Consider the following 15,949-nt stretch of genomic DNA (forward strand, 5'->3'; position numbering starts at 1 on the left):
GTTTACTCCCTTAGAGCTTGGGAAGTCAGCAGCCACCGTCTCCTTCCTACTTTTCTTGTGCTTTACTGACTTATAGTAACTGCATCGCTCAAGCCGAAGGATGACGTCGTAATTGCGTATGCAGCTGGCGCCACGCTATATCGACGCCGCCGGTCCGCCGCCCGATAATAGCGGTCGCGCGCTCACACGCTCTGCCGTGCCCGACAGCATCGGCAGCAGCAATCACAAGGCCGCTGGGAATGGACTTTCTCTCGCCAGTTCGGTGCAGCGAAAAGTAGAGTGTGTGCACGCTGAACGGCCGCGGTGCTTTTCTGTTCGCGCAGCTTTGATTATCATTATAGTGAATCTTCCAGACTTCGATTAAGTGAGAGGTGCAAAACAGAGCAGGTGTAGCTGCCGGAGTGTCTCGAGGCAAGTCGTTGTAGACTCGTAGCTGATTGGTTGGTTTATGGTTTACGGGGTTTAACGTCCCAAAGCGACTCAGGCTATGAGGGACGCCGTAGTGAAGGGCTCCGAAAATTTCGGCCACCTGGGGCTCTTTAACGTGCTCTGAGATCGTACAGTACACAGGTCTCTAGAAGTTTGCCTCCATCGAAATTCGGCCGCGTGGCAGGGATCCAACCCGCTTCTTTAGGGTCAGCAGCCGAGCGCCGTAACCACTGAGCCACCGTGGCGGCGCAGACTCGTTGTAGAAGTTATTAGGCTGATGTCAGCTGGTTGGGGAACAAACAAAGAGTAGGTTAAGAAACAAACGCGTGTTAGTGATATCCCAACTGAAATAAAGAAAGTATTGGCGGGCCATGCAATGTGGAGAACAGGTCTCTTTGGGTAACGGAAGGAATTCCCGCAGAAGGTAAGAGTAACAGTTGGCGGCAGAGATTCAGTTGGGTCGAAGAGGTTTAAAAATATGCGGGTGTAGGAAGATCGCTGCTTTCATAGGATAGGGTCAGAATTTAAGGTTATGAGGAGCGCCCTCTATCCTGTAGGGAACTAAACGAGATAATGCTGACGAAGACGACAGGATAATGCAGCGTGTTGGTTGTGTGCGCGCGTGGGTACTCATTGGATGCTGCCTGAATCACACCGCACTCAACTGCGGAGGCCTGACTATGCCCCCTCGTGCACCCAAGCTGTCCGCCTAGCTTCCCTGGGTGATTGTCGGTGGCGGCGCGCTGATCGGCGTCGGCGCAAATGTTGTGGTCACGGCTCTGTACGCGCTAATCTGGCGTTGCGCCAGTCGCCTCCCGCCAATCGCGCTTACCCTAGTGCCCTGGTGCATGAGGTACATGAGTACATGGAAGAATGCACCACCAATAGCGCTTTGCCCTCTGCTTCTCCTCTCGGCCTCTAGCTTCAAGTGTAATGTTAGCTGTGAGATCCGCGGTGTTTTTTTTTGGCAGTCGCTACAGTGAAAGTGCAGCCGCGGCCTGGTTTAATCAGGACGCCCTCAATCACCGCGTTACCATTCTTTTAGGCTCTTGTATTTTTCTTTTGGTCGAGTCCTCGCTCCTTCCGTCTTTCTCATCTCGACGATGTGGGGGCTGATATTTCTTGTTTTACCACATGGGTAGTTGTGATTACCAAGGGATTATGAGGGATTATGAGGGGTCCTGCCTCTCGCACAACATGCGCGTGGCTTGCGTGCTGCGCAGTTATTAACACGAAATACGTGTATAGAACACTAAATAATTTTATTCAACGCTTTTCGGTCGCTTACTACCACGCGGTTCTCGAGCAGGCGTGCAGACACTTGCTTTGAGAATATAATTGTAAAAAACGCCAGAATGATTTCCGCATGAGGCGTTGTATGCAGTGGGTAAAGCGGTGAATTTAAATGTGGCTAACTCTATTCTTCTTTTTTTCTTTTCTCTGGCAACTCGCAGGGCTGCTGTCATCCGACAGCAAGGCCAACGGCACAGACCTGAGCTCGGTCGGAAACGTCTTCCTGTCCGTAAAGGTCAGCGCGGGACCGCACAACGGCAGGTAGTGCTATATCGCATTACATAGCTTGTGCTTTGTAATGGGTCCTATAACAATGCGCTGTTCCAATTTCAGGCTTCCAATTCGCATAGGAAAATGGGGATCGAAAACAAATAACCATCTGCCCCGAAGGAAAACAGCAGAACTTAAATCCAAGTGCAGGATTCTTATATTCTATCTCGCAATGCAAGGTGGACCGCATACCGCAAGTATGGCGTGTGCTGATTAGAGTGTGACTTTGCTGTGTAAAACCCCCTCGCATTTCGGTATATTGAGAACGGGTGTACGAACCTATATATGTTATACACAAAAGTACCGCGGAAGTACGCAAAAGTTTTATTCAGTGTAAATATCGCTCACTCACAGTGATTGAGTTTGTGATCTTTGTGATGACACCAGACATGCTGCAATATTTACTTGATTTCATAAGGCCGATATTGGTAATACGTTATGAAGCATGTCAGAGTAGAAGCACAGCGTCTGAACGGTTGAGCCAGCATATTGTCCATAGGTCGCGGAGCCTTGCTTTATGCATCATGGCCGATGCATAAAAGCAATGAGTCATCTTCCCAACATGATTCATACACATGCGACTTCTTTCCTAGAAGCGCAGCCAAGTAGACTGTTTAAACTATTGGACGTTTATTCTTGCAGCGTCTTTCAGCTGGTGTAGACCTGTGTTATATCTGTAAGCATTGGCTGCACAGACTGAGAGAACTACGTCTTTTACTGCAACGTGGTCCACAAGCATTGTGCTATTCGCACTATGCAGAAGCACTAGAAGTGACAGAAATATATTAAATCTTCAGCCCAGCACTGCACTGGCCTACTAAATGGTAGAGTTTGAAAATTTGACAGCATTACGCTCGAAAGCAGGAAGTATCGAGTTACCAGTTGATATTTATACTAGGCGCTAGCGATGCGTGGTGTGACAGGTGTGCGAGCGAAGCGAAATTTATTTGCTCCGTTCATCACCATCACCGTCAGCCTGACTACGCGCACTGCAGGAAGAGGGCCTATCCCATATCTTTACAAATATCTCTCCAATTAAAGCAATTTGCACTTTTACTTGCCAGGAAAAACTTGCACCTTTAGGCGCAAGTTCTTGAAATAGGACTTGTGTGTGCACGCTGCAGCATAAGCCAGATTAAACACAACAAGACGAAAGCAATGTACCGTGACACAACGATTGGCCTCATTCTGCACTTTCTTTTCTCCGTTCTGAATCAGAGCGGCTGATAATATTGCTTCGAAACTACCCATAATGATCATGGAAGTCCGGCACTATGTCTGCTTGGTGCAAAACTTGACGGCCAGCAGAGTACCGCGCCACTGGCGGTGAGGTCCACACACAGGGATAGTTGTCTTCAGGTATCTTTTTCATTGTCGCCTTCGTTTTGGTCACCCGCATTAGGCACTACAAACAATTCACGCTCCTCAAAAATGAGAACCCCGAGCGTGAATACTTTGAGGACGTAGTGTCATCAAACAAGATTATATTTTGTGCAGAAAACTGAGCCGCGTAAGAAAAAGTATTATTCTAGTTTTATAATTAAATACCCTTTTCTTCATTTCTTATTTTATTGACACTCGAATAAAAGGATGAATGCATTGGGCGCGATATAGAGTTTTAGCATAGTGCTACATGTACCGCTGCATTTTCCGCTGCCTTTTACGCGGCCTCACACGCTCGCATTACGCGGCCGTTATGCTCTCATAAAGCTGTCGTGCTACCACTACTGAGCCTCGAGGAACTGCACACGAGATCAATGTAAATGCACCTGACGGTAGCAAGTAACGATGACGGTACACAGTAAGGCTGTGCTGAAACACTGTTATCATGGTCACCGCAGGCTACGTTGGTTTCGGAAATTTCATGCCTTGATTCGTTAGCATTGACAATTGGCCTGTCGATTTGAATCCCCGTTAGGGGATTGCTTGAATCTGCGTGAAGTCAGCAATCGCACAATACCAGTCTTTCTTTTCAAAACCTACCTTTTCTTAACTTCATGACCTAACGCCATCTGTCGGACGGCAGTCGCAAGTCTCGCTTAACTGAATGGGAATATCTTCACCCGTAATCATGCGAAAACTACAGACTGCGGTGAGATGGTGCGCGAACATATTCATAGCGACAGCCTACTGGGCATACGCTCTTCAAAATGGAACTTATAAAATGGTTTTTGCGCTAGCATCGACTAACTCTGACAATCATAAAAAAATCGATCGATTGCACCAAACACTCGAAATTCCCGCGGTTGTTTTGAATGATCAGCATCATGAGGCTGTTAATCTATTTTCCGGCCTCTCACTGACGTGATGGGCTCGCAGAACTACGAAACCGCGAGCAAATGTTCAGTCGCTCTTTGCAAAACAGTGCATTGAACAAGTCTGCATGTTGTTCTGGGCCTCTGATTGGTATGGTTCTTTTTCTTTTTTCAGCATCCTCCCGGTAGGGGGCTGATGGGAAGTCACCGCATCAAGCCTGCGCACTTTGTGTAGCAACGCCATGAGTACTCGGGTTAGCTATGGTTTAAAAAGCTCTGAAGCGTTCTTCTGTGCTTGATTTTTTTTTGATTAATCATGACACCTAGTTCATGCGCAGGGTATTCTTACACAACGGCAAAAAGAAATCCAAAATTCAATATTTGACTTTTGATTCCGTGCTCATATATGTTGTATCTATAATCAAGAACAAACAGGAGTAAAGAGTGAGAACGGTCAGTCTGTGCGACCTGTCCACACGGTGCAGGAATGATCTGGAACTGTTTTGTCCTTTTCTTTCTTGTGTTGTCTTCCTTGCGCCACTTTTTTTTTTCTTTCAGTCCTGCACCAACTCGCCTCACAGGCCGCCATTCTGAATAACCTGTATGTGGCTGTTGCACGTGCACACAATGGAAATGACTACAGACCGTATTGTGATGCACATACAGATGTCAAAACACGTGATGTTGTTGCGAACAGGTGCAGACAGCTCTCGCTACCACTGCCACCGTGCTTCCGCAAGGTGCACACCACAGTCCAGCGAGAAATATAACGTCGTCCAGAGAGCGCTTTTTGGGCAGTTTTTAGACATATAAAATTATTTGAAATGCTTATTGGTCTTTGGACGTTTTCGAAATGTGGTCTCTGTTTTCTGGGCATAGGGACTGTGCAGTGCAAAACAAGCTTCAATACGACGTACGAATGACATGGATTAGCGACATGGACTAGTGTCGTGCGTGTGTCGTGTCCATTTGTTTTGTATCGCATGGTAAACATAACATATCCATCGAAAGAACAGCCAGCACCATAGTTCTGATCCAGCACTCCCAGGGTGTCGTCTTATGTCACGCTGGACTGCCTTTGAATAACCCTTTTGTAAAGGTCTTTGGATTTTTCTAAAAAACCGCTAACTACGCGTCGCCACTTTCCTCGCTCAACTGCGGCGTGCACCTTCCGCAACCACAGTCGAAGTTAGCGCCATTTTCTGCATCTCTTGACAGTACTTCGAAGAGCAGGTGCTTTGACACCTGCGTGTGCCTGATGGAAAAATTCCGCAGAATCGATCACGGCTGCAAAACGTTGCTTCGCTTCTACTGTGCGAAAATGGCTAGGGCGAAGTAAGAAAACGCTTATCGCACGCACAAGTGCGGTATTGTTTGTGTTTCCGTACTTTGCGTGCGTCATTTTTGCATTTTCGCGCACTACGAACGAAGTTTGATAAGCAAACAACTGGCCCGAAAATTATAAGGGTAGAGGTGTGAGTTAGCTCGTCGTCCACGCTTCTTAAAGCAGCGCAAAAGACACAGACAAAAACCTATGAGGCCGTCTGTGTCCTCAGCAATCTTCGTCGGCGCCTTTTCATTGCTTTAAGTAGGCCTTAAAGTAGTGTTTGAGATGAGTGGCTGTGGAACAGGGTATTCGACCAGCCCAGCTTTCTTGGCTTTCAGAAAACAGCAAGACTGCAGAGCAAGGCCAACACTCGCACTGCCAGCCAGCTGGAGTCAAGGACATCTGATTCAGTAATAGCAGTGACGTGGCATTCCTATGCGGCCACGTTGGGCGTGCAACACCTCCGTGGCCGAAATCTGCAGCTACCATATCTTCCGCCAGACCACCAAGAGATGAACCAAGTTCTACTAACGCCACCTTCGGAGATCTTTCGACCCTCCACGAAAGGCCGCTAATAAATTTCCCACTCTTCTTGCAACGCTGATGCTGTGAAATGCCGAGTAACCCGAAAACAGGACGCGGATTCTGTACAACACGGAAAAAGAGCACTGCAACAAAGAACACTAACGAAGAAAACGCACTATGCATTGCCCTTTCCTAAATACATTCGCGGGGTTTGTTCTTGTAATGCTGATTAGGATGAGCCAATGAGGCAAACAAGAAAGTACGATTATTTGTTGTATAACAGTTTTTCAGGCAGCTTACAATTGTCTCTAAAGATGGTGGAGAGAGAGAGACTTTAATTAGTGTGTGTGCATGTGGACCTGCATTTTGAAAACAAATCATTTGCAAAAAAAAAAAAAAACTGGATGGCTAGATGGGATATAACCTAAGAAACAGAGTCGGGGGCAACACGTTGTCTCTAACCTTCATTTTTTGTTTATTTAGCCCGCCGTTGTCCTCAGGTTCTCAATGAGACCTTGGTGTGCAACCTTAAATGGCTGAAAGAAGGATATAGGGGGGTTGGTTAAAGCTAAGGGCTTAGGGTGAGGAACCAGTCCTTAATGTTGAATCAAGTAGGTTAGGGGATCAGCACAAACGCGCACTTTATCAAGACATTCTGAAGTCGTATTGGTGCCATACTTAATCAGATACTTGTTCAGGTAAGAACAACCAAGTTAGCCAGGTGAGAACAACGGAGATGAAAGCTTAATAGCTTAACCAACCGGACTCGGGCAATCACATTTGAGCAGCCGAATACATTTAGATCCGGCTTTTTTATTCCCTTGTCTCTTGCGATAGGTAATTAAGCTTACTGCATCCGCTGCTGCAGTCGGAAACAGACAAGCTCGCCGCTGGTTTCTTCGTATCCTGTCTATCGTTTCCAGATGGCTGCACAAGATGTTGCAGGTTCCCCTGACGACCGAGAGATGGCGCAGCCATTCTGGGTACTTAGATGATAGCTTGTTGGCGCTTACAGAATGTATAGAAATACCTCGAGTGGAGACCAGACCTCTGTATTTAGGCTTCCTGGACATCAGCAGTGTACAAAAACGTAAAAAGGGAGCTCCTGAAGAGCGGACTCGAAGCTGAATGTGGTCATGACGCAATAGAATTGCTAATCGAAATTTACATACGCAACGCAGTTCAAATTGCATAGCAAAGAATAAAGAGTACGAAGGCAGCTCAGTAACAAAGAATTAAGGCAGGGTTGCGCGTTATCACCATTGTTCACGATTTGCTTGATCAATATGTAAACAAGGCTGGAGGAAAGTAAACTAGGATATAATCTCTTATAACGGTTGTAGAACAGTGGTTTCAGGGTTTAATAGATGCTGACAATATTTATTTATTTATTTATTTATTTATTTATTTATTTATTTATTTATTTATTTATTTATTTATTTACCCTCAGGACCACAGGGCATTACAGACGGGAGTGGGTTACACACGAAAGTGAAACAAAAAATACTGCTGTAAATACACTTAAAAATTAGACATAAATGAAGCTCGCAGAAAAAACGAACAAACAGATTACGTCAAAACATTTATAAAATTTTATTTTGTGTTACAATTTGTATTTAACATTTTTCAATTTTGCTAAACCTGTTCTTTTTTTCTGTCGTACGGGAGAAATTGCTTTGAATTCTTCACTACTTTCAGCTCTTGTGGATAACTCGACACCGGATTTTGGAGCATTTGCGGTGGAAGAAGACACTATTGTACCAGCTTTCTCCGCAGCATTCGTGCGGGTTTCCTCTATTCACAATCAGTGCGAATCTTTTGAAGCTGTGGTAGAGCCTACGACACTCGCCTGCTCTAAGAAGAGTATCGTCGTGCCTCGTTGCGTCGTTCCCGTGGTGAGAGGCCGTGCTGAGCTGTGGACAGTGAACCACTCTGAAGAGCCAGCTGTGTTGCCCCGGGGCCTCAAACTCGCCCGTTTCGAGGAAGGTGTGTCAGGTTCCGTCGCGACGTTAACCAACTCTGTCAGTGAGCAGCACGTGAAAAGAGATATGGAGACCCAAGTTAAGGCTATGATTAATCAGGCTCTTCCCACAACCGAGCGTCGCACTCTAGTGGAACTCCTTCTGAAGCACGTGTTCGTGTTCGACTTTGCCAAAGACGATTCTACACCACCGCCTACCAGTCGTATTCATCACACGATCAACACCGGCTCCGCACCTCCTATACGCCAGAAGCCCTATCGAGTCTCAGCCACTGAACGTAAGTTAATAGATGACCAAGTTCAAGAGATGCTAAAGCGAGGCATAATTCGAGAGTCTTCAAGTCCTTGGGCAGCTCCAGTTATCCTTGTTAAGAAAAAAGATGGCACATGGAGGTTCTGTGTTGACTACCGTCGCTTAAATACGGCCACGAAGAAGGACGTCTACCCGCTTCCACGTATAGATGACGCAATTGATTGTCTGCACTCCGCTTCATACTTTTCTTCTATTGATTTGAGATCCGGCTACTGGCAAATCCCCATGCACGCTGCAGATAGGGAAAAAACGGCATTCATAACACCAGACGGACTTTACTAGTTTAACGTTATGCCTTTCGGATTATGTAACGCACCTGCAACATTCGAGCGGTTCATGGATACAATCCTGCGTGGCCTTAAGTGGCAAATTTGTTTATGTTATTTGGACGACGTTGTAATTTTTGGCAAAACGTTTAGTGAGCACAACAGCCGCCTGGATATTGTGCTTGATTGCATGGAACGAGCTGGCCTTATCCTCAATTCCAAGAAATGTCATTTTGGGAACCGTGAAACAATTGTTCTTGGTCATTTAGTTGATAAAGAAGGTGTTCGACCAGATCCAAAGAAAATTGAAGCTGTCAAAAGTTTTACGGTGCCTCAATCAGTGAAAGAGCTGCAGAGTTTTTTAGGGCTCTGCTCGTACTTTCGACGCTTTATAGCTAGGTTTGCGGACATCGCTTACCCACTGACTTGTTTGCTGCATAAAGATGCACCGTTCAATTGGACCAGCGAATGTGACGCAGCTTTCCGACATCTGAAATTTCTTTTGACCTCGGGCCCCATCCTACGCCACTTCTGCCCATCTGCACCAATTGAAGTGCACACTGATGCAAGTGGTATCGGTATCGGCGCTGTACTTATACAACGCCATGGTCACGATCAGCACGTGGTAGCATATGCCAGCCGGTCATTGAGTAAGAGCGAAAGAAATTACACGGTTACTGAGCAAGAATGTCTCGCCGTTGTTTTCGCTGTACAGCGCTTCCGCTCCTATCTGTACGGGAATGCTTTCACCGTCGTGACCGACCACCACTCGCTTTGCTGGCTAGTGAGTCTTCGTGACCCCTGTGGCCGGCTTGCTCGATGGGCTTTGCGCCTACAAGAATTTAATTTCACTGTGGTGCATAAAAGCGGCCGTAAACACTCAGATGCCGATTGTCTTTCCCGTTTGCCGCTTCAAACGACTGATGACGACGCAGACAACTTTGATGAATACTTGGCGTCACTTTCACAAGCCTTCCCCGATCTTCAAGTTTTCCGAACTGAGCAACGCAAAGACCAAACATTAACCTCTTTGTTTGATGCCGCTCAAGATTCTGTAAAGAATACTTTTTGCATTCGCGACGGTTTGCTTTATAAGAAGAATTTCGCTTCTGGAGGAGCACGCATGCTTCTTGTCGTACCCGAAAACCTACGCATCACAGTTCTTGAAATGATGCACGACGACGCCACGTCTGGGCACTTGGGAGTGACACGCACACTCCACCGCACACAGCAACGATTTTACTGGCCTAACATGCGTTCAACCATCCAGCACTATGTAGCCAGCTGTGTGCAATGCCAGCGCTTTAAGCTGCCGACTTCAAGTCCACCTGGCAAACTGCGGCCAATCGCACCTCCAACAGCCCCGTTTGAGCAAGTTGGCATTGACCTCCTTGGACCTTTCCCACGGTCCTCGAAAGGAAATCGATGGATTCTTGTGTGCGTAGACCACTTAACCCGTTATTGTGAGACAGCCGCGATACCAGCTGCTACTGCGTCTGAAGTATCTAACTTCTTACTTCGTTTCGTCATTCTTCGGCACGGCCCTCCTGCAGTTCTCATTAGCGACCGTGGACGCCAATTTACAGCGGACGTTGTTGAAGAACTTCTCCGCCTCAGCAGCTGCAGTTTTCGCCACTCCACGCCATATCATCCCCAAACGAACGGTGTGGTAGAACGCACTAATCGGACGCTCATCACCATGCTTGCTATGTACGTCGCTGCAGATCATAAAGACTGGGATGGCGTCCTCCCGTTCGTTACTCATGCATACAACACAGCGCAACATGAGACAACTGGCTACAGCCCCTTTTACCTGCTCTATGCTCGCTCGCCTCGCTGTGGCCTTGACACCATTCTACCATTTTTCATCCACGACGAACCTTCTCTTGCGACCACACTCTGCAGAGCTGAAGAAGCTCGCCAGCTTGCCCGCGTTCGAATTTTATCTTCGCAAGAGCGTTCCAAGAACCGCTACGACGTCCAACACCAAGAAGTTTCTTATGTTCCTGGTGACATTGTGTGGTTGTGGACCCCTCTACGCAAGCGTGGTCTGTGTCAGAAACTGCTATCCCACTACACTGGACCGTTTGTTGTGTTGGAGTGCATTAGTGACGTTAATTACGTTATATCACGACTAACTGCTAGTGGTCGACGGTCACGCCAGTCTCAGGTGGTGCATGTAGCCCGCCTCAAGCGATTCCATCCCAGACGGTCTATTTAACTCGCCCGACGGGCTTCGTCTGCGAGGAGGGAAATGTAACGTGCTTCCATAGAACCTCGACGGAAGAAGCAGAAGATGAAGGACCAGCAGAGAGAAAGGAAGAGAAAGAGCTGAAGGACGCTGGTAGGCTTCCTGCTTCCATCCTGCTCCGACCGATCCCCTCTGTGAATAACCCCCCGTGCGTGCTAAGCACGTAACAATATATTATGTATTCGCCCCTCCTGCTTGGGCCTACTGTAGGCCTGCAGTATGTTCTAAATAAATAAAATAAAAATTAACAGCGCATATCGCAGAATAAAAACAACAACAAAAAACGACAGCATACAAGAAAAACAAAAACGACAAGAGAAACCATGTTCAAAAGGCAGTAACATGCGCGCATATAAAACAAGTGGAACAACCGTAAAAAAAAGATGACAGAGATGACAGTGTTAAGGATTCTCGAGTTCATGACAGCAGCAGGTTGGTTAAAGCAGATTTAAACGTAGAATTATCCGAAATTTCTACGATAGATCCGGGAAGGAGATTCCAGCTTACTGACGTACTTGGGATGAATGAATTGTGATAATGGTTGGTTTGGCATGAAGGAATACCAACCTTATGACGATGGTCAATGCGATGTGAAATGTAAAAGGGTGGTAATACCATTTTATTCTTAAGAATGGGATTGTCGTAATAAATCTTATGGAACAGGCAAAGACGGTATATTTTCCTACGTTGTGACAGCAGGGATAGTGACAAGCTTGTTTTCGTAGTCGTGACGCTGGAGTTGCGATGATAATTTGAAAGAATGAAACGAGCCGCCCGGTTCGGGACGGATTACAGTTGATAGATGAGCGTCTCTTGACTGGGGTCCCAAACAGATGCAGCATATTCCAGTTTAGTACGAACTAACGATTTATAAAGAAGTAATTTTACAGAACTAGAAGCAAGATAAAAATTGCGGCGTAAGTAGCCCAGCATGCGATTAGCGTTGTTAGTTATATAATCTACATGCGTGTTACAAGAGATATTAGAAGAAATAAATACGCCTAGATATTTGTAACAAGACACAGATTCGATGCTGTTGTTATTAAGATGATACGAGGGCAGTGAAGTATTACAACGAGAAACACGCATGTGCTTGCATTTCTTAGGGTTTAGTTCCATGTTCCAGGTGTTAGCCCACTCAAGAACATGATCGATATCGGACTGACGAAGAGATACATCAGCGTCACTGTTAATTTTGCGGTATATGACGCAGTCATCTGCGAAAAGGTTAATTGATGAACATAAGCTAATAGGCAAGTCGTTGATATATATTAGGAAAAGCAAGGGCCCCAACACAGAGCCTTGTGGTACGCCTGATTCGACTGGCGAAGTGAAGGAGCAAGTGTTATTTACTGTGACAAATTGTGAACGATCAGTAAGAAAATAATGAAACCATGCAAGAACGTTAGTATCAAGATTAAGTTTGCTTAGTTTGAAAAAAAGCAGTTGATGTGAAACCTTGTCAAACGCTTTTGAAAAATCTAGGAATTTACAATCGACCATGGAACCCGAGTCAAGGATGGAATTCAGATCATGCGTAAACGATAAGAGTTGTGTTTCACAGGAAAATGACTTACGAAATCCATGCTGATAATCTGTAAAAAAGGCATTTGACTGCAGGAATGATGCAAGGTGAGAGTAAATTACATGCTCCATGATTTTGCATGGAATGCTCGTTAGAGAAATGGGTCTATAATTAAACGGTGAATGTTTATCTCCGGACTTGTGCCAGGGAATCACCTTCCCGACCTTCCAGTCGCCAGGAATGCAGGCTGTGTCAAGAGATTGCTGGAAAAGATGAGAAAGTATTATAGCTCTGTATGCTTTAGTCCTGATCAGAAACTTGGAATTGATGTTATCAATCCCAAATGATGAAGAAAATTTTTGCTTTTCTATTATTTTTTCCACGCTAGCAATATCAAAGATAATAGGGTACATTGGCAAAAAGTCAGCATCGGGATATGTATGTTGTACAGAACACACATTTTTTTGAAAAAGCAGAGACAAATACAGAGTTTAGAACATTCGCGCACTCATCAGGCCGGATAAGTGCGTCGGTTGAGTTCTAAAGGGCGATAGCAGTAACGTCTGTTTTGTTAACGATGTTCCAGAATTGACTAGGGTTGCTAATTAAAACAGATGGTAATGTAGTATTGAAAAATGAATCCTTGGCGAGCTTGAGTGCTTTTTTGTATTCGGTAGCTGCGGCCTGATAAGCATTCCAACGATCTTGAGAACCTTGAATTGCATTGAATTGCAATCGATCTTGAATTGCATTATTAGCTGAAAGCCAAGGAGATATACACTCTAGTTAATAATTTATGAGACTATGGAGACGCTCTAGGCTTCACATTCAGCTGAGATAAGTCATGTTTGATGATATTCAATGCTACTGGTTAGATGCTTACAATGCAAAGCAATTAGATACCCAGAGTGGCAGAATAGAAATATCTTGGGGTATTAATTGGTAATGAAGGGCAGATATACAAGGAGAAGCAAGAAGAGGCTAGTAGAAGAAAAACCAGGCCTGTATAAAATATACAAAAAGCAAATCAGCAGGGACTCGCTTTATAATAGTTCTATTGACAGTGCCTTCCTGATAGAAGCCGTATTACGGTGTCTTAAAATGCTAATCTACAATCCACCCTTTTCACAAGGCCGATATGCGCATGCGCGCCTCCACCTCCAGCTCCACTGGTTGAAAATGAAACCGCCTGCCCCTATTTCACATGCGCAGTTCATGTTAGTGACAGGCGGATGCGACAGATGGCGGCAGCTGTCAAGCACGCATAGCACGAACATTTGCCACTTGGCAGGCGCAGCTGGCTCCTCTTGGAACCAGCAGATCGCGCCTGCGTCTCCAACGTGAGTTTGTTTTCGATTAGTAGCAGACGAATTTTCGCCGGAGTAACCAATATAATGAACCATGTGCGGTGTGTGGTAAATCAGTAGTAACAATGCAGCGTATTTTGTTAGAATATGGCAGCACCCATCCAAGTCACAGGCACTATCCCAGACGCAGGTTTAGAGATAATGGACGCAGTGGAATATATCTGCAATATTCGTTAGTAGATGAGCAGGAGAATTTATGGTTTAAAAGAAGGGCAATGGCCTAAAGTCTAAAGTTCATTACTCAAAATTTGGCATAAGTAGAAGTAAACAGAATACGTAAATAAAAGTGAAGAATTTCTGCTTGGTACATTTCAGTTTGACAAATTGGTTAGAGAAAAATAAAGAAAAATAACTATGAAGCCTTCAAGCATTACCTTCCATAATTCTGCGAAAGAAATTTTGGGTTACCCCGAGTGATCACTTATATGTTTTTGCTCTAAAAAATGATTTTACTCGAAGTCGTGGCTTCACACACGTAGCAGAAATTTTCTGGTGTCTGAGAAGCCCGGAGGTGGGTGGAATGTGGTGGAAGGGTGGCTTTCGGGTAGCACTAAAATCCCGCAGTAAATTCTCAAGCACGGTGACACTTCCCTGTTTTAAAAGGGACGCTACTGCAATCCAACCACACATCCTTCGCGATGTAGCCAGCCTTTACCAGGATGGTGACACCCATGCTGAGTTGACAGACGCTATTTTGGGCTACAAATATTTTGCTAACCTCTAATATGGGCCCAAAAGGTTCAAAAATATGATCTGAAATAAATTTTCGGTCCCAACGCCTCCGTGCTAAAATACGTGAAAATGGTGATTTACGCGGAGACATCTCGTTCTTTTTGAGTGATTCCATGCCTCAAAATGGCACATTTGTCGCCACAAATTAGGAAGCCATTCTTTCATGCGTGTATAAAGTCGTCGTGGCTGCTTTATCGGCGTCCTGGCGCAAAAAAGGCGCACGTAAGATTAATGGGCGTCCTGATCATTAGTGACGTGCCGTCAGCTCCTGCTAAGCCGTCGTAGAGCGTGAGAAATGGATGTGTTTCACAGAGTTGAAAGCCAGAGCCATTGTGAACAGGTATTTCGGAGGAGAATGCCAACGAATGCCAACGACATTCTGCTCCACTTCCAGAAAGCGACACGGAATGCAAATTATGAAAATGGGAGAGGACGGTGGTAAGAGTGCAATGAACTGTGCAGACGAGATCAAAGCCCACAGCATGTCGATTAATATGGAAGGAGTGCAGCTCTTCCCATAAAAATTAAAACTATATAGAAATGCGCAGAGCAACAGTGGGTGACGCTCGAGCCACGAAGGTACCTGACTGACCGATTTCTTTATTCTAAACCTAACAAACTCTGAACCTAGCTGATGAGAATGTTTACTTTTGGTACTACCGGATTCGCAAACGCGGAGAGAAAAGTGACATTTTTTTTTTGTTATATAAATCAATCTTGGGGCTCTTTCTAGTATCTATTTTACGGTAAGTAAGCTTGTGCAGTGACATTTATTATAAGGCTGATCTAGTTTTATCGCTGCCAATATTTCCAGCTGTTTCCTCGGGCTGTAATTTCGGTTGGTAATGCGATGACCCGTTGCAGTAATCAGTAATAATAAATTCATGGCAAATAAATATTTCTAACAGAGTACCAAACCTTTTGAAAGCCACATTTAGAGACATATGATCATGCACACATTTCGTGCTTTGGTGGCCTTTAACATGCGCCTCTTTCATTTTTTTTTATCCCCTCACCCCCTTCCCACCGTGTAGGGTAGCAAACCGATTATTCTTCCGGTTAACCTCCCTGCCTTTCCTCTTATTCCTCCTCCTCCTTCTCCTCCTTAACAAAAAAATTATTGTCTCTTTTTTTTGCTAAGTGACGCTTCTGTAAATGAAGCTCAGCTTCATTTCCCACCTGAGCCCCTGTGAACATAGAGATCAACATAAATTGACGGCTGTCCATTCATTCTAGGCGCGCTTCTGCATCGAAGACAGAAAACTGGGGCTCGGAAGTTGTGAACGTGCCACATCTCCCAAGAGGTCCCCGACGGATGCGGGCAGGACTGCACTGACCACGACGCTGTGATCGCTGTCACGTTTTATTTTCAAATATAAACGTTGTCACAACGAATAAAAAATTGTGAACCTTTA

General features: G+C 45.3%; 1 long non-coding RNA gene across 2 annotated transcripts in view; it reads left to right on the plus strand.

Annotated features, from left to right (window-relative positions):
* The window catches only part of LOC149364096 (uncharacterized), a 103,157-nt gene extending 98,290 nt beyond the window's left edge, over positions 1 to 4,867 (plus strand). Inside the window, exons 2-3 of one of the 2 annotated variants that reach the window (XR_016288603.1) lie at positions 1,884 to 1,983; positions 4,423 to 4,867. This is a non-coding gene — a long non-coding RNA (uncharacterized LOC149364096). Of the gene's footprint in view, positions 1 to 1,883; positions 1,984 to 4,422 lie in introns of those variants that run through there. The other variant, XR_016288605.1, reaches the window with a different exon arrangement.
* Positions 4,868 to 15,949: the final 11,082 nt, after the last annotated feature.

Source organism: Amblyomma mixtum, chromosome 2 (assembly GCF_055824585.1).
Source record: "Amblyomma mixtum isolate Tamu chromosome 2, ASM5582458v1, whole genome shotgun sequence".
Lineage (NCBI taxonomy): Eukaryota > Metazoa > Arthropoda > Arachnida > Ixodida > Ixodidae > Amblyomma > Amblyomma mixtum.